Source organism: Triturus cristatus, chromosome 10 (assembly GCF_964204655.1).
Source record: "Triturus cristatus chromosome 10, aTriCri1.1, whole genome shotgun sequence".
In the NCBI taxonomy this organism is placed as follows: domain Eukaryota; kingdom Metazoa; phylum Chordata; class Amphibia; order Caudata; family Salamandridae; genus Triturus; species Triturus cristatus.
The window spans coordinates 863,369,865-863,388,861 of record NC_140593.1 but is presented as its reverse complement, the minus strand read 5'-3'; positions in this window follow the sequence as shown (position 1 = coordinate 863,388,861).

The window sequence follows — 18,997 nt, the reverse complement described above, 5'->3', positions numbered from 1 at the left end:
CACACAGTCCCTCATTAATGAATAGCCCTGTGTGGAAGAAATACAAAACAACACTAGATACCGCAAATGGATTCTTCTGCCAAAATATAGCTCCTGAGACCAGATATTTGACTGGATTTTCTGCCTTAGTCATTTACCCTAAGGCTATAAGAACATCCCCGGGTAGTTTTCGGTGAGAGTGTCAGAGCTATTACAAACGTTCGATTAAGAGGTGGTGTCTTATGTAAATGATATTTATCTGACGGACATGAACACTTGTGCAGGGTGAACAACATAATTGTTGGTTTTGCCAATGTGGGCTACAAATTTTACTTTAAAAAACCTAAAATCACTCATCTCAGCGCCCTATTTTTGGGATATCAGCTGTCAAGTGAAGGCAAAAGCATGGCCGCAAATTATTTAGAAAAATGCGTGCTAATCCAGCCTCCAAAGAATCTGAAAGGTTTACAATCCATTTTAGGATTTCTAAATTTCAGCAGAACATACATTTAAGACTACGCAGAAAGAGTCGAACCTTTCTACGATCTAATCAGACCAGATTTCACAGCAAACAAGTGGACTCAAAAACATACAGACACTCTAGATTCAGTTCAAGCTGACATGATAGTTTCAAAACACTTGCAGACACGAGCAAAGGTCTGAAACCTGGTAATACGGGCCGTTCCAGGTAATCAGGGTGTACCTACATCACGTTCAATGAAGGTAAGATGGTTCTAATCGCATACAAATCTCATTTGTACACAAATTCTGAAAAAAGATTTGCAGCTACAGAAGAAAATACTGACGGCAGTACAGACTGCTGTAGGGAGAGAAAGAGCACTAGCACAGGGGAAAACATAATATTGAGTTGTTCTTCAGTATAATTTGTTAAATGTTGCCAATTGTTAAATCAGGTAATGGAAGGAATGCTTTGTGTATTCATGTCTTTAATTTTAGCCAGCCCCAGGCATGTAGCCTGCTGAACTGTATCATTCAGAAAAATATTTTGTGTCGAAATTAAGCAAACTCAAAATAAGGTGTCTGTTCCCTGAACTAGCCATGGTTTAGTACCCGGAATTGATTTTATGTCAATAGTATCCTTCTATTAACATGAATAGAAGGATATTAAGGGATATTGACAAGGTCATTGTGCCTGCTTCCCCTGCAACAGTTCTCCTGTCCAGCTTGCTCGCAGTCCATTACCCCCGGCTGGCTTCCGTTTGTGCCTCCTCTTCTAATTTTCTATTAATTTCTTGCCTTCTTTTCTGCTCATTTACTGCCTTCTGCTCACTTCTGATCTTTATTTTGCCTCTTTCTGCTAATTTCTGACCTTTATTTTGCCTATTTCTGTTAATAACTGACCTCTATGTTGCCTATTTCTGCTCAATTCTGACCTATAGTTTGCCTCTTTCTGCTTGTCTCTTTCCCTTCTTCTGCTGTTTCCCTCCTACCTCCTCCCACCACACGTCCAGCACCCTGCCCTCTTCCACAGGACCTACTTAATTGAGGCCGCAGGGTGACCCCATTAAGCAGGTTATCATCCTGCTCCCCTGCGCCAGTTCTCCGGTCAAGCTTTCCAGAAGTCCGGTACTCTCTGCTGCCTTTGGCTGTGCCTTCACTCCTCATTTTCTGCTCATTTTCTTCCTTATTTTCTGCTCATTTTCTTCCTTTTTCTGATTTCGTCTGACCTTTAATTTACCTCTTTCTGCTCATTTGTGGGCTTTATTTTGCCTCTTTCTGCTTGTTTCTGGCCTCTATTTTGTCTCTTCCTGCTCATTTCTGGTCTTTATTCTACCTCTTTCTGCTCTTTTCTGAAATCTGTTTTGCCTCTGTGCTCAATTCTGACCTTTTTTACCTTTTTTGCCTCTTCCTGCTTGTTTCTGACCTCTATATTGCCTCTTTCTACTTGTTTCTAACCTCTATTTTGCCTCTTTCTGTTCAGTTCTGAACTTTATTTTGTTTCTTTCTGTTGGTTTGTGACCTTTATTTTGCCTCTTTCTGCTCGCTTCTGACCTTTATTGTGACTATTTCTGCTTGTTCTTGACCTGTTTTTACCCTCTTTTTGTTATTTTTTACCTCTATGTTGTCTCTTTCTGCTCAGTTCTAACCTCTATATGCCCCTTTTTATTCGTTTCTGACTTTTATTTTGCCTCTTCCTGATTGCTTCTTCCCTATTTCATCCGTATTTCTCTTCTGCCATTTCCCTCCTTCCAACACCCAACACCTCACCCTCTCCCAGGACATGGAAAGTTCGAGACCCTGGCTCTTCAATGGAGACATGGCATCCATAGCACCCAGATACCCCTAGGGGTCACAGTGCTGCACTATACAAATGCTGATTGATTGATCCTTCCAATAGTCAGCCTTTCACAGCCAATTGTGTGGTAAACGAATTGGTATATATTAGCTTGGCTTGTGTAAGCATACACATCTTTGATGGGGTTCGGGACAAGTTTAAAATAAAAAGATTTTGGTCTAATGTGTCATATCCTGAAAAATATGTAAATGTATTCCTATATGGTTTTGAACTCCCTTGTGAGTGGGCCGTACAATGTTCCCATGGTGTGTAATTAAAATGGTTGCAATGGACACTAGCTCGATGTAAATAATAATGGTAACAGAACATTTCATCATAATTAGCTGAATTTAATTGCAGGTCCTCTGGTTCAAAAACAGTGTAGTATTCCAGGTTGGAGAGCATGAAGTTTACAGTTTCAACATCCCAATCATTGGAATATAACCCAGCTACAAATACAACACCCATTGAAACCCTAAACACATAAGGTATTTGCAGTATTTCTATAGGACCGAATATATCATAAGGCAATAGTTTATCCCAAACTATTGCATCAGTTACTGGAACAGCTGAAAAGTTCACGAGGGACAAGTCTCTTTTTAGCTTATGTGAAGATGAAAGAGGTGTCAACATCTCGTTGACCAGTTCTGTGGCAGAGCACTCTGGAAGGTAATGGATATTTATCGGCAAGTAGAAAACAGTCACAAATCCAGGAGGAAAGTGTTATCCAAATATTTATCCAAGGAGGGACTAGATAAGTGAATTTCAGTCATGAAAAGAAAACACAGGCCTGTGTAGGCGGAAAGTCAAAAACGGAGTAACTGTCAAAATAATCGGATGAAAAATCGTATGTTCCCACATATTAACTATAAACAGTTTTTGGAAAAACAGGAGCCACAGGTTCAAATAAAGAACTGGTAGGTTCCACTAGGGGTGGATCAGTATAAATGACATCAGCTGCAGAAGACACAATAGAGAGTACAGTACCCACTTCAGAAATGTGGCTGGTATTTCGAGTGGTAGGAATCAACTGAAGTTCATTTTCCAACCTCCTCCTCCGCTGCTGGGGAGAAACAGCTATGGTGGTGCTCAGAAGCTGCAGAGGAATTCCCTGTATGGTATCATGAGGCTTTAGGGAACTACCAAGTACTCCTCGTCGCCTACTATTTAGGATCGGCCACATGATGTAACTTGATGTAATAAAATGGAGACAAAACGATTGTCTTTAGCACCAGCAAGCTATGGCAAAAGTATAGTTCTTGTACCTTGAATGCCATGGACTGGCACTTGTGTGTGGTATGATGAGCAAAGCACTTTTTTTCACCGCAAGCATTTCACGAATGATGTCCCCAACTTTTGGAATCCAGCCAGAAGGTCTGGCTTCTCCTTGATTCCTGCAGAGGCAGATGTCTTCAACTGTTCATTGTATTGGCTGTCAAGGAAGTTTTGGTGGAGCCTGTAAGACAGCAAAACAGTCATTTACATCAAAGGGGTGGCTGCCGCCACACTGTCTGGTCCATCAAGGCCAGGAACGTACATTTTGATGCCAAAAAGGACCTTGTATGGGGTCCGGCCACCCAGAGAACTTTTAGGGAGATTGGTAAGTGCTCATTGTACCCCACATAGGTGGTGGATCCCACCTACGCCCCACACCTGATACTGTAGCTGTTAAGGACGGCTTTCAGTCATGGTTCATCCTCTCCGTAACAGAATTGCCCTCAGGCCGATATGGAGATGCATAATGCACCCCTACACCCAGGAAAGTCATAGTATCCCAATACGCTCTTGGGGTGAAAGGCGGGCCCTGGTCCGAGTAGAATGTACTGTATGCTTGTGTTTTAATAAAGACTTGCAAATCTTTAATACCAGTGCAAGCGTCAGCTGAACGTTGTGGCCAAACCCATAGGAACTTTGCGCAAGAATAAATTGCAACTTGGACACATTTAAATGGTTCATCTGAACGAAAAAAAAGACAAGGGTCCAGATAAATGCAGCCAAACGTTTTCTTGGGAATCAACAGATGTGTCTGCGGTGGGTGTGTCATGGTAGAAGCTTTAATTTGTTGACAAATGTCACAATAAAGGACATATGTTTTGGCCTGTTGATATAAACCATGCCACTGATGACATTGCTGTAGCAACAAAATTGTGGCCGCCACACCTGTATGTGCAGAAGCAACACCTTCATGCATGGGTATAACTAAAGCTAGTCTGTGGTCCTGGTTGGGAATCAATCACCAGCCCCTGGAAATTTTACAAATTAAACCTTTTCTTCACTTAAGTGATATCTATATTTCGCTGGAAATCCCCTTGGTACAGGTGTGCTTTCGCAGTTAGCATTATCACAGTCATTATCTCATCATCTATTCTTGTGTGAAAATGAGTAATTGTACCAACTGCTGCAGCCGCAACTGCACATTTGTCCGCTGCATCAACCATAGAATTCATACAATGTGCGTACCCACATGTGGATGACTCAACATACATATGATGTGAGTCTGTGGCAAACTATCTTTAAGGTTTGCCACCCAAAGTGTTTAGGCTTTATTGTGTTGCCTTTCAAATCTTTAAATCTATTTTGGTGCCAATAATGTAATTTGTCATTAAAACACTGGAAACAATAATTTGAATCACTCACTACAAGTGTGGGGAATTCAGGATCCATATGTCCTAGTGCCAGAAGCAATGCTTTGGATTCAGCCAACTGCTCAGTGCAGTCCCCAAAAGACTGTGTGCGACTTTTTTGTGGTTAGAATTTTCCGTTCAACATCACACCAAGAAGAGTGGTGCATGCCACTGAATATTGGTCCTTGGTGACTATAACAGACTGACCTAAACCATCAGTATAAATAACATAATTATATTGATTCAGAGGCAAAACAGTGCTGGGCATGGGATAAACATGCTCCTATTAAAGAAATGCTTGTGTCTCTACAGATGGGCTAAAGACCAAGTCTACATCAACAACTGTTTAGGATTTTGCCCATTGTATTGATCTAGAATGGAGGGCTTTAGCATTTGGTACTCTAGCTTTCAGACAGCTTCTAAGGCCCGAACAGAAGTAACAACAATAATTTGTTTCCCTTGTGCCAGTGGCCGTTCTTGAAGAATAGCCATATGCACTGCAGTCAATATTTTTTCAGTAGATGCAAAATGCATTTCCACACTGGAATATAAATGTCATTTATATTGAATTGAATTGAAATAGATTTATTGAGCGCGGTTGCTGCCCAAGGGCGTCCAAGCGCTGAGATAATTGGGGAGACATGCTGAGTGGCAGATTAGAGCTCAGAGGCTTTGGTGAATAACCAGGTTTTCAATTTTTTTCTAAATGATAGTAGGTGCGGGTTGGAGCGGAGTGGGAGGGGGAGAGTATTCCAGAGTTTAGCTGTGTTCAATGAGAACAACCTGCCCCCGGATCTGGCTCTTTTCACTCTAGGGACCTTTGCCAGGAAAGCCTCAGTGGAACGGAGGTTCCTGTTAGGGTGGTAGGGGATGACAAGGTTGCTGTTAATTGCAGGCCCCGTTTTCCAAAAGGCCTGGTGCGCAATGCACAGTGCCTTAAATGTCACTCTGTATTTGACTGGTAGCCAGTGAAGACTTTTTAGCGCAGGTCTGGCTGACTGGGCTCGTGGGATCTGTAACAGGGTGCGTGCTGCGCAGTTTTGCACCACCTGGAGTTTCCGGAGAGTCATCTCGGGGGCCCCAACATACAGGGCATTATTTGAGTCCAGGCGGGACTGGATGAGGCCTTGTACTGCCACCTTCTTGGCTTCTAGGGGCAGAAGAGGGAGGACTTTCCTCAGAGTCTTGAGGATGCCAAAACAGGTGGCGGACAACTTAGTAGCCTGGGTGGAAAAGGAGAGCTTCCTGTCCAGCCATACTCCCAGGCTCTTGACGTTTTCCTTGGGGGTAGGGGGAGTGCCCAGAGCTTGGGGCCACAAGGAGGCGAAAGGTATTGGCGAGGCTGGGCCTAGAAGCAAGAGCTCAGTTTTATCTCCGTTTAGTTTAAGGGAGGAGTTGGTCATCCATTCCTTAACATCTTCTAGGCAGCTCAGCAGGCCTCCATGGGGTAGGCTACTGGTCTCTTGAGCCAATGATACCACTAGCTGAGTGTCGTCGGCGTACGACACAATTTTAATGCCGTACGGTTTGACAATCCCAGCCAATGGTTTCATGTAGATATTGAATAGCACAGGGCTCAGAGAGGAGCCCTGTGGTACTCCGCAACTGAGAGGCTTGCTGGTAGATGTTATATCGCCGTCGAAGATCTGGAAGGATCTGTCGGACAGGAAGGAGTCGAACCACCTAAGTGCGTCGCCTGAGACTCCAATGACCCGGAGACGGTTCAGCAAGGTGGCATAGCTGACCGTATCGAAGGCGGCGCTTAGATCAAGGAGGATCACAGCCACTGATCCTCCCTGGTCCAGAACCATTCGGGATGCCTCGGCGACCGCAAGTAGGGCAGTTTCGGTGCCATGATTCGGCCTAAAACCTGTCTGGGATACATCCAATAGGGAGTGGTTTTCAATGAACTGGACCAGGTGGGCGTTGATGTATTTTTCCAGTACCTTGCCAGCCCAAGGGAGGAGTGAAATGGGACGATAGTTGGAATGATCATCGGGATCCAGGTTCGGTTTTTTCAGTAACGCCCGTACCATGGCTTGCTTCCATGCTGTAGGAACGGCACATGAGGCTATGGATGCGTTTAGGAGTTCCAAGATTGCAGGCAAGGTGGCTTCGTGTGCCTGCATCAGGACTTCTGGTGGGGCTGGGTCGCGTGGGGAGCCCGATTTAACTTGGCGTGCCATTTTGCCGAGGGTGTCGAGGTCCATGGGAGGGAAGCGCTCTAGGGTTGGCTGACCTGGGGGGGGGAGGTTTCTAGGAGAGGGTGGGTTGGCTGTCTCCAAGGCTGCAGCTCCCGTTTGGAAGGTGGAATAAATTTTCAGGACTTTGTTGTGGAAAAATTCCGCGAGCTCGTTGCATTGATCTTGGGTTTTGCTCGGAGGGGGGGCGGTCATGACACTTGAGCAGTGCTTTAATATCTGAAATATTTCCCTGGGCTTAGATTTAGCCTCTAGGATTTTATCAGAGTAAAAGGTCACTTTTGCCGTCCTCATCCCCTCTCTATATGCTTTTATCGCCTCTTTGTAGGCTACCTTTTTTTCCGGGAGGAAATCCAAACGCCAGGCTCTCTCTCGCTGCCTGCAGCAGCGTTTTAGTTCTCTTAAGGAGTCGGAGAACCAGGGCGCGGATTTATGCATTCTCTTAGATGAGGATTTCCGGAGGGGAAGGATCGTATCTAGTGAGTTAAGGATGCAGCTGACATAATTTTCGTTTGCTACATTGGGGTTTGAGCAAGGGGGCGGGCGGGTAGAGGCCAGATTGTGCCTCCAGGGTTCCAGTTGGAGTTTTGACCAGTTCCTCCTAATAGTTGTCCGGGGGGGTAGCTGGGGAACCTTGTGGATGGCCCAAGCAAACGGAATCAGAAAGTGATCTGACCATGGGAGGGGGATGGGAGTGTCAACAGTTAGCTCGCTGCAGCTGCTGAAAATTGGATCGAGCAGATTGCCCTTCTCATGGGTTGGAGCTGTGACCAGCTGGTGCAGCTGGAGAGCTCCAAGGTCGTCTATTAGCTCTTTGGCAATCAAATCTGTGGAGGAGTTGAAGTGAAGATTCAGGTCTCCTAGGACTGTGTAATTAGCCGCAGATAAAGTTCTTTTTGCTATTATCTCCGGGAGCGACATATGGAACAGTTTTGTTGGATCAGGAGGACGGTAGATCAGCGTGCCTGAGAAAGAAGTGTTGGCGTTGAACTCTATGCAGAATTCCATGCTTTCGCACTCGGGGATACTATCTGCTGAGGTGCGGCACCGGTACTGGGTTTTAAGAATGATGGCCAGACCGCCGCCTCTTCCTGCTGGTCTGTCCGATCTAACTATGTGGTAACCACTGGGTAGAGCTGCGATTATGTCTGGGTCAGATTGGGCGGAGAGCCAGGTCTCTGTTAAAAAGATAGCATCTGGCTTGCGCTCCTCTAGCAGCAAGAGCATTTGAGTGCTATGCTTTGGCAGTGAACGACAATTTAATGTCAACATGCAATATTTCTGAACCAAGGGGCTTGCCAGGGGGTTTCGGAAGGAGTGTTTGCATTCATAGCAGCAGGGAGGGAGGGAGGTGGCTGTAAAAGTGCGGGTACATAGGGCAGTGACTCTGCTTCCTATAAGACGTAAAGCCGAGGGGCTATAGGTCCTGACCGGGGAAGCGGGAACAGCAGGGGGGGTGGTCCCTGGTCCCGTACGGTCGCGGACGAGCGCAGACGAGCTTGCCTTAAGCGCGCCTTCGGCGCGCAATCGGCGCGCCCGCTGCGCTCGTCCGCTGCGCTTCCTGTGGATATACATATATAGGGTGAGGGGGCGTGGCCTCGAAGTGGGCGTGTCCTGTCGTAACGAGGAGGATGGCGGGAGAGGTGAATCGGCGGTTTGTCTGTTTCTGGCGCTCGCTTGGAGGCAGAGGGGTGCCTGCACACTATCCTTGTGAATCAGGAAGTGGAGGTGAGTGCGAGATAAAAATACAAGATTCAGTGATTTTAAAGGAATTATACAATTAAAAACTGCTCCCGGCTGTGCCTCAGGAGGTGACCACAATTAATCTGCCGCGCTAGTAGTCAGCGCGCTATTTGTAGGTCTTGCGGGGGGCGTGGCCTCGAAGTGGGCGTGTCCTGTCGTAACGAGGAGGATGGCGGGAGAGGTGAATCGGCGGTTTGTCTGTTTCTGGCGCTCGCTTGGAGGCAGAGGGGTGCCTGCACACTATCCTTGTGAATCAGGAAGTGGAGGTGAGTGCGAGATAAAAATACAAGATTCAGTGATTTTAAAGGAATTATACAATTAAAAACTGCTCCCGGCTGTGCCTCAGGAGGTGACCACAATTAATCTGCCGCGCTAGTAGTCAGCGCGCTATTTGTAGGTCTTGCGGGGGCCGTGGCCTCGAAGTGGGCGTGTCCTGTCGTAACGAGGAGGATGGCGGGAGAGGTGAATCGGCGGTTTGTCTGTTTCTGGCGCTCGCTTGGAGGCAGAGGGGTGCCTGCACACTATCCTTGTGAATCAGGAAGTGGAGGTGAGTGCGAGATAAAAATACAAGATTCAGTGATTTTAAAGGAATTATACAATTAAAAACTGCTCCCGGCTGTGCCTCAGGAGGTGACCACAATTAATCTGCCGCGCTAGTAGTCAGCGCGCTATTTGTAGGTCTTGCGGGGGGCGTGGCCTCGAAGTGGGCGTGTCCTGTCGTAACGAGGAGGATGGCGGGAGAGGTGAATCGGCGGTTTGTCTGTTTCTGGCGCTCGCTTGGAGGCAGAGGGGTGCCTGCACACTATCCTTGTGAATCAGGAAGTGGAGGTGAGTGCGAGATAAAAATACAAGATTCAGTGATTTTAAAGGAATTATACAATTAAAAACTGCTCCCGGCTGTGCCTCAGGAGGTGACCACAATTAATCTGCCGCGCTAGTAGTCAGCGCGCTATTTGTAGGTCTTGCGGGGGGCGTGGCCTCGAAGTGGGCGTGTCCTGTCGTAACGAGGAGGATGGCGGGAGAGGTGAATCGGCGGTTTGTCTGTTTCTGGCGCTCGCTTGGAGGCAGAGGGGTGCCTGCACACTATCCTTGTGAATCAGGAAGTGGAGGTGAGTGCGAGATAAAAATACAAGATTCAGTGATTTTAAAGGAATTATACAATTAAAAACTGCTCCCGGCTGTGCCTCAGGAGGTGACCACAATTAATATTCAACCAGCACCGTCTCACCTTCGTTGAAGGTGATATAGGTAAATCCAATGGCACCTGCAATCATTCAGATGACTAGGTTTGTGGTTTTCACATGGGTATGTAAGTGACGTGTGGCAAGTAAGTCGGATCTGAGTGTGCCTGTATGTACTGAAGTTCAATGTAAATTGGAAAAATCAGTATGAATTAGTTTGTATAGTGATTTGATGCATTATGCATAATCAGGAATGTAACTTCTGCCAAAATTAAGGAATACTAACAAGGATTACAGTTTCTTTAAAGTGTTTGGAGGTTGCTGCAGAACACACTTCTCCATGAAGTGTGATGGCAGGCTTTTGCCATCATGTGCATGCTCATAGCCTAAAAAGTGGATGCTTAGAAATGCTATATTAGATTTCTTAAAGTTGAAGCCGAGTCTTACATGGTACACCCTGACTAAATGTATGTTGAATTCATCGTCCGTCAGGTAGACATCATCTGCATAGGACAATGCATCTGGGTCAATATCATGTAGCACTGACACTATGCAGGCAGCAAATAGTTCAGGTCTGTTCTTATAGCCAATAGGCAAACAGGATAAATGATGCTGAAAGCCAATTGCCGAGAAGGCAGTCCAATTTCCGCTTTCAGGTGCTAGATTCCGGCAGGAAAAAAACACTGGAACTATCCAAGGTTGTTTTGTGTTTTTGGTGGACTATATTATTTCTCAGTGCCATACTGTGTATATTGTGTATTGCAAAAGTGCATGTGTGACTGTTTAAATGGCTGTAATCTAAGATTATGCAATATGAATGACCTGGTTTTAGGACAGGAAAACGTGGATAATTCATTTGAGAGACACAGGGTTCAGTTACGCCCTGGTAATCCAATTGGAAGAGTATTTCTCTAACAGGTGTTTTTGCATCCAATTTTATTGGGTGTTGTGGTTGAATTTATGTGCAGGACTGTATTGGTATTATATGATATGGAGAGTCCTTATCTCAACCAGCATGATTTGTGAGATAAAGCTGAGGCTTGTGCAAGAGCCCATTCTGCTGCACCTGCTTGTTTGACTTCATCAGGGACAAGAGCAGAAAATGTAGGAATTGTTACATCCTCCCCCTGTGGGGATGTTTGGACAAACTGATTTGGTTTGATGACAAGTTTTCCAAATCAAAAGGCTGTTGAGAACCTGTTTTGGGATTCTGACAGCTCTGAAGAAATTTCTGTCCCTTCTACCTTTACATGCTAAAAAACGGTCATCCAAGCCTTGATTACTTTGCATATTGACTATGACAATGCATTATATGCTCCTTATTATCTCCTCAACAAACTCCACGTGATCCAGAATGCAGTGGCCCGTTTGCTACTCAACCTCCCCAGGAGGGAAAGTGTCCAGCTGCATTTCCGGGATCTCCACTGGTTGCCTGTAATTGAAAAAGTGAAGTTTAAGACTCTAGTTTCGGTACATACCTCTTTATACGGCAAAGGACCGTCATATTTGAGATCCAGGTTCAGCTTCTACACTCTTTTGAGGCAACTGCAATCCTCGAATAAGCTGCTGGTTTGTACACCTAGAACCCACAGACAGAGAGCTGGCGGCAGATCACTGACCCTACTAAGTGTGGTGGCCTGGCATCAGCTCCCAATGGACTTACGAGCTGTAAGAGATCCGGGTCTATTTAAGAAAAAGCTGAAAACATGGCTCTTTAAATAATCTTTGAATGCTCCTGCATAAACCGTTCTGTAGGTAATGTGCTGGGACACTCCGTGCAGTAGCTGTGCGCACTATAGGTGCAGTTAATAATAACTGTGGGGGGCCAATCCACCTCTGCTAAAAGGATGTTGTGTGACAAAGTTAAAATATCTCTGAAAATGATCATAATGGTGTGCTGTATATCGCCCTCAATTTGTATATGTAAGTCATAGTCTACCTTGGGGGGTTATGCGCATGTCTGTGGTTTCAACTGTAACAAAGATATCAGTTGCTGTCACTGCCAGCAAAATAATAGAGATTCTGGAGCACTATATTGACCTCTGCCATGTTGCAGAGGAGAGTGACCGCTTATCTCCGGTTCAAGAGGAGAGTTCTCAGTGTTTGTGGCATATTTCGCAGTTATAACCGGAACGTTCTTTTTCTGAAATTAGGGGCTTAAATGGAGGAGGTTTTTCCTTCTTTTTTATCTTCGCATCAGACGTGCGTTGTGAGTCCCTCTTCAGTTTCATGCACTTTTCCTGCCTGCAATCAAAATGCCCTCCTCTCTCGTACTGCTTGTCAGTTAAGCCCTGAATTGAACAAGGAGAACAAGTATCAGAAATATGATATCGTTCTGCTGCCTTTATAGCATGCAATTATAACTGCATGACATTATAGCCTCTGTCAGAGGGCTCCGGCAGCTGAGTACCTCCTTGATATTTAGCTTTTTGTTTATGCTTGGATTTGTTCCATTGCTTTTTAACAAACTCAGGATGCTGCTTGTCAGAAGTAGGTTTGCCAAGTGGCAGTTTAATAGGTCTGGTTCCCAAATTGTTGCATCCTAAAGAAGTATAGTCATCCACAATAATTATATGTGGCTGTAACGGGGGCTCAGGGACAGACGGAGACAGTGTTCGAGGTAACTGTGGTTTTCTTTTATAACAGCGTCTTTTAAGTCTACTCGTGATCCTTTCTCGGGCAAAGGTGGCGTTGTCCGTCGTGGGGCTCGAAGGTCTGCTGCCGCCTGGGGTATCCTCTTCTTCCTTTCCCCTCGTCCTCCCCAGAGTTAGGCTCCTCGGAGTCCCCAGGTGCGTGTTGGCCCAAAAAGGAAGTAAAGACAAAGCACTGTCAGGATTATGCTCCGCTAGAGGCTCTCTGCTTGAACCCGGGACCGGGAGTGAGGAATCCCCTACTGGTGCGCTTGTGACCCATTCTCCCCTTTATCTCCCAGGACGTGCACTTGGTGAAGTGAGGATACGGGGTGAGGGAAAGGGTAGAAACACAACGAGGTTCGTGAATACACACACACCTGCGAGGATCACAGACCCCCTCCCTGGGATTTAAACTGGTTACGGAGGTGCTTGCTCCCTCCTTCCTACCCAACCCGCTATGCGGTCGCGTACCTGTCCGAGCCACGCTCCTCCCCTGGGAACGTGGCTGGGCGCTTCGCGGTGCTCCTGGCCTCCCTGCCGTCTGCTCCTTCGCTCTCCTGGTCCTCGCCGCTCGTCTGCTTCCGCTCTCCTGGATCTTCCTTCGCTTTCGCCGGTCTCCTCCTTTGCTCCGCACTGTTCGCCTCCTCTGAACCTCCTGGGATCGCCGTCCGCCGGTTTCCAGGTCTCGGGAGTTTTTGACGTACCGTCCTTCCTGACGTCACCTTCAATGTGATCCGCGGAAGAGGCATCCGAGGCAGTCACCCACTCGTCCTGCGGTAAGGGAACAAGAGGGGGTGAGAAGGGCACGTGGGACCACCAGTCCACCATCCCCGGCCCCGACGGTCCAACTCCGCTACAGTATCTCACATTCCAAGTCCACTTGTGGGACCTGTGCGAGCTGCTGGAGTACAACCGGAGATGCTGCTTTCCCTTTAATGTTAGACAGAATCATTGCGGACACCACAGGAATATTTCCCATCATTTTCATCCCCAAATCCAGGGCAGCAGCTGCCCGTGTTCATTCTGTATTTGTTTTAACCCTTCCAGCAAGACTGAAATAGATGGAGTACCATGACTAATGGCATAAACTGCAGCAAAGATTGTGCCCCATGTGGTAGAACTCGAGTAGCGTTCCCTGGGTAGGGTCCGTCCCCCTGGGCTCAGCAGACAAACCCACACACGGGGTTATTTAGACATCAAAACTCCCATATAACACAAAAGTTGTTCCAAAATTGTATATGATGACATTTATTGATTCTTCATCCTCATAGGATATCTTTTCACAATGTTGCTTGAGACCAGTGATAATACATCAGCAAATGAAATTATATATGGTAAACTTCAATCTTGAGTTTCACTCTCTCCCGATGCATTTCGGGCAACCAGCCCTTTGTCAGGGGATAGTTCTAGAAAAACGAAGCTATCATGAGGAAACCATCCTAACAATAATTCTTGGTAACCAACCACCCAGGATGTGGTAGACAATAACTAAAACAAGAAGTGTATCAAAGCAGCTTGTGAAACCCGCAGCCAAACCCTCAAACCAGGTAAGTCCGAACCAACAAAGTGCCCAATTATATATATTAAGTAACGTGATGCTTGCTTGAAGATCAGGTGGGTGTAAGTGAACAAGTGAACAGCCGGGTGAGTTGCCGTGAGAACTGACAACCTAAAAACAATACTCCCAAATAAAACAGTGAACAAAAGTGCAGCGCGTCTTCCAACAACAGTGCTATGCATTTAAATTAAGGTCACATGCTCAATACATTTACGGGCTTAGTAAGCTTCAGACACACATTACAACTGTCAAAGCACAAAGTTTATCTCACTATACAGGTGAAAAATACACCGGACTGTGTAAGTATGCATCGATCACTTGATTCATGCATTAATGAGGTTAAAAATCTTTAAACAAACATTAAAGCAACCAACACACAAAATGTAACTCGCTTTGAGGGTGCTGGATACAATGGACTGTGTGAACAAGCAGACATGCTACATAGTGTGATGTTTAGAGCGTGTTTTAAAATCGATGCTTCTCGCGTACATTACTGGCAAATAGTTAGCATGCAAATACATGTTTCGTTAAACCAAATAGTCCAGAGGTACTTCCTAGTGTGAGCATCAGATGCCTATCCGTACATAGTGATCCGGAAACGGTCACTAACTCATAAATCCTGCCCATTTTAAAACACGGTCAGGCTAAACAGTGCGAAAGGACTAACATTCAAGAGTGCAAAGAAACTAGACTAGAAACGGTGCCCATCGTGGGACATCCATAGATCAATGAAAAATTATAACGAAAAAAGAGATGTGTGGATTACAAAACAAACTGAAAAGACAGGGGGCTCTGGTAGCTGAGTACCTCCTTGACATTTAGGTGCCAATTCCGATCCGGTAAAAAGCGGGTACGAACCGTCGGACGGAGCCTTTTCTCCGTCCGACTCGTACCCGGTGCGAAATCCATCCGAAAATGCAAGTACGATTCGGACGGAAACACCATTTCCGTTCGAATCGAACAAAACACCGACCGAACAGAATCGAAACACAATTCCGATCCGGAAAAGCGCCGACCTGACGTCGGTACGCATCCAGCCTACGTTTCACGAACCAGGAAGTACGATTCGAACCGACGTCATCTCGCACGGAATATATTTACCGGCTGACAAAAACTGCCGGGAAATCAGGACGACACACGCAAGGAGCAGCTGGACACGACGAACAGACATGGACCCGAACCTACGTGCCATCCCTGCCCTCCTAGCAGTCCACCTGGCGTACAGGAACCGACGCAGATGCCGCAGAAGGTCAGCACAACAACCAGGGGCAAAGGGGGGGGCAGGGGCAGGACACACAACACCAACACATGGTACCAAATCATACATGGCCTGGACATACCTGACCATCAGGGCCTGGTCACCTCCAGGGGGTGGGGGCGTGGCCAGCAACGCATGCGTCCGCCACAGCGGAAGTGGATGGTCACGCGAACCGGTACGTACCCTACCCAGGCCGCAAGAGCATGGGTACGGAACGTACCACGCGTCCCCCTACGTCACTACAACAATGGCGGTACGGCCCGTACCCACGTCAGAAAGGCCTGGGTACGGCTCGTACCAGCATTGCTGGGGTCATGTAGGGGTACGCGTGGTACGACCCGTAGCCACGCCCCCAAGGACTGTGTACGGTGCGGACCCCACGGCACCGCAACAATGGGGGGACGCACCGTACCCACCCACCAAAGGCATGGGTACGGGCCGTACCCAGGGATGCAGAGCGTGGGTACGGGTATGTACGGACCGTACCCCCACCCCAGCAGTGTATGTACGCCCCGAACCCCCACCCGTGTATGTACGCCCCGAACCCCCACCCGTGTATGTACGCACCGAACCCCCACCCGTGTATGTACGCACCGAACCACCACCCGTGTATGTACGCACCGAACCCCCACCCGTGTATGTACGCACCGAACCACCACCCGTGTATGTACGCACCGAACCCCCACCCCAGCATTGTATGTACGCCCCGAACCCCCACCCGTGTATGTACGCCCCGAACCCCCACCCCAGCATTGTATGTACGCCCCGAACCACAACCCGTGTATGTACGCACCGAACCCCCACCCGTGTATGTACGCACCGAACCACCACCCGTGTATGTACGCACCGAACCCCCACCCCAGCATTGTATGTACGCCCCGAACCCCCACCCATGTATGTACGCCCCGAACCCCCACCCCAGCATTGTATGTACGCCCCGAACCCCCACCCATGTATGTACGCACCGAACCACCACCCATGTATGTACGCACCGAACCCCCACCCGTGTATGTACGCCCCGAACCCCCACCCCAGCATTGTATGTGCGCCCCGAACCCCCACCCGTGTATGTACGCCCCGAACCCCCACCCCAGCATTGTATGTACGCCCCGAACCACCACCCGTGTATGTACGCACCGAACCCCCACCCGTGTATGTACGCACCGAACTACCACCCGTGTAGGGTACGCACCGAACCCCCACCCCAGCATTGTATGTACGCCCTGAACCCCCACCCGTGTATGTATGCACCGAACCCCCACCCCAGCAGTGTATGTACGACACGTACCTCCACCCGCGTATGCAAGGAGCGTACCCCCCACGCCAACAGTGTAAGTACGACACGTGCCCCCACCCGCGTATGCATGGAGCGAACCCACACCCGTGTATGTCATGAGCGTACATATTGTGAAATAGGAGAGGTGGGTGCAGAGTCCTCCCAGCAGTGCCCAGACACAGGAGGGGTGTGTGCAGAGTCCTCCCAGCAGTGCCCAGACACAGGAGGGGTGGGTGCCTGACACTCCCAGCAGTGCCCAGAGACAGGAGGGGTGGGTGCCTATCACTCTCAGCAGTGCCCAGACACAGGAGGGGTGGGTGCAGAGTCCTCCCAGCAGTGCCCAGAGACAGGAGGGTTGGGTGCAGAGTCCTCCCAGCAGTACCCAGAGACCGGAGGGGTGGGTGCAGGGTCCTCCCAGCAGTGCCCAGAGACAGGAGGGGTGGGTGCCTGACACTCCCAGCAGTGCCCAGAGACAGGAGGGGTGGGTGCCTGACACTCCCAGCAGTGCCCAGAGACAGGAGGGGTGGGTGCAGAGTCCTCCCAGCAGTGCCCAGAGACAGGAGGGTTGGGTGCAGAGTCCTCCCAGCAGTGCCCAGAGACCGGAGGGGTGGGTGCAGGGTCCTCCCAGCAGTGCCCAGAGACAGGAGGGGTGGGTGCCTGACACTCCCAGCAGTGCCCAGAGACAGGAGGGGTGGGTGCCTGACACTCCCAGCAGTGCCCAGAGACAGGAGGGGTGGGTGCAGAGTCCCCCAGCAGTGCCCAGACACAGGAGGGGTGGGTGCCTATCACTCCCAGCAGTGCCCAGAGACAGGAGGGGTGGGTGCCTATCACTCCCAGCAGTGCCCAGACACAGGAGGGGTGGGTGCAGAGTCCTCCCAGCAGTGCCCAGAGACAGGAGGGGTGGGTGCCTATCCCTCCCAGCAGTGCCCAGACACAGGAGGGGTGGGTGCAGAGTCCCCCAGCAGTTCCCAGAGACCGGAGGGGTGGGTGCAGGGTCCTCCCAGCAGTGCCCAGACACAGGAGGGGTGGGTGCCTGACACTCCCAGCAGTGCCCAGAGACAGGAGGGGTGGGTGCCTGACACTCCCAGCAGTGCCCAGAGACAGGAGGGGTGGGTGCCTGACACTCCCAGCAGTGCCCAGAGACAGGAGGGGTGGGTGCAGAGTCCTCCCAGCAGTGCCCAGAGACAGGAGGGTTGGGTGCAGTGTCCTCCCAGCAGTGCCCAGAGACCGGAGGGGTGGGTGCAGGGTCCTCCCAGTAGTGCCCAGAGACAGGAGGGGTAGGTGCCTGACACTCCCAGCAGTGCCCAGAGACAGGAGGGGTGGGTGCCTGACACTCCCAGCAGTGCCCAGAGACAGGAGGGGTGGGTGCAGAGTCCTCCCAGCAGTGCCCAGAGACAGGAGGGGTGGGTGCAGAGTCCTCCCAGCAGTGCCCAGAGACAGGAGGGGTGGGTGCAGAGTCCCCCAGCAGTGCCCAGACATAGGACAATATACCCCATCAACAAGTTCAGTGACCAACAAGGGTGATACCCCAGATGCAGGTGGAGCCATCGCTGAGCCAGCATGGCCATATTGAAAGGCAACCCTCACACATCCAGGAAATGTAGACACAGCACAGCACAGCATATGGGAGACACCCTGCAGGGAAAATGGCCGGCTCCACAGAGGATGGAACACACCTTGGGACAATGTCACCATACAGTGAGAGCAAACATGACCAAATACCATTGGCAGAGACCTCTGTGATGGCACGCAGATGGCAGGGTACACCCCATGAGCAGCACACTCCAACATTTCACAGACCCCTAACACATTATCACCACCCCAACTCAGGGAGCACCAGCACCAACAGCAAGTCCAGGAAAGCATCAGTGTGCAAAACCAAAAGAAAATGCTTTATTCAGCAGGAAAATATCTCTGAGAAAATGTCCACTATGTACAAGGGCCATGGGCCAGGCCAGCAGCAAAGTCCGGGGGGGTACACATCGGAACGTGTGTCCCCTAGCTTGCCTGCACAGTTCACATGTCCATTTCATCCACAGAAGAGGGGGCATCAGGGGGGAGGGTGGAAACAGGCACCGCAGGGACAGGAGGGGCAAGGGTAGGTGTTGTGGGTGCAGGGAGGGATGATATTGCCACAGGGGGGGTGCCAGCACCAAAGGTGGAGGACAGAATGGTGCTGCACACGTTGGCAAGGTCCCCCAGCGACTCCCCCGCACCCAATCGAACCACAGGCCCCAAGGAGGGGGGG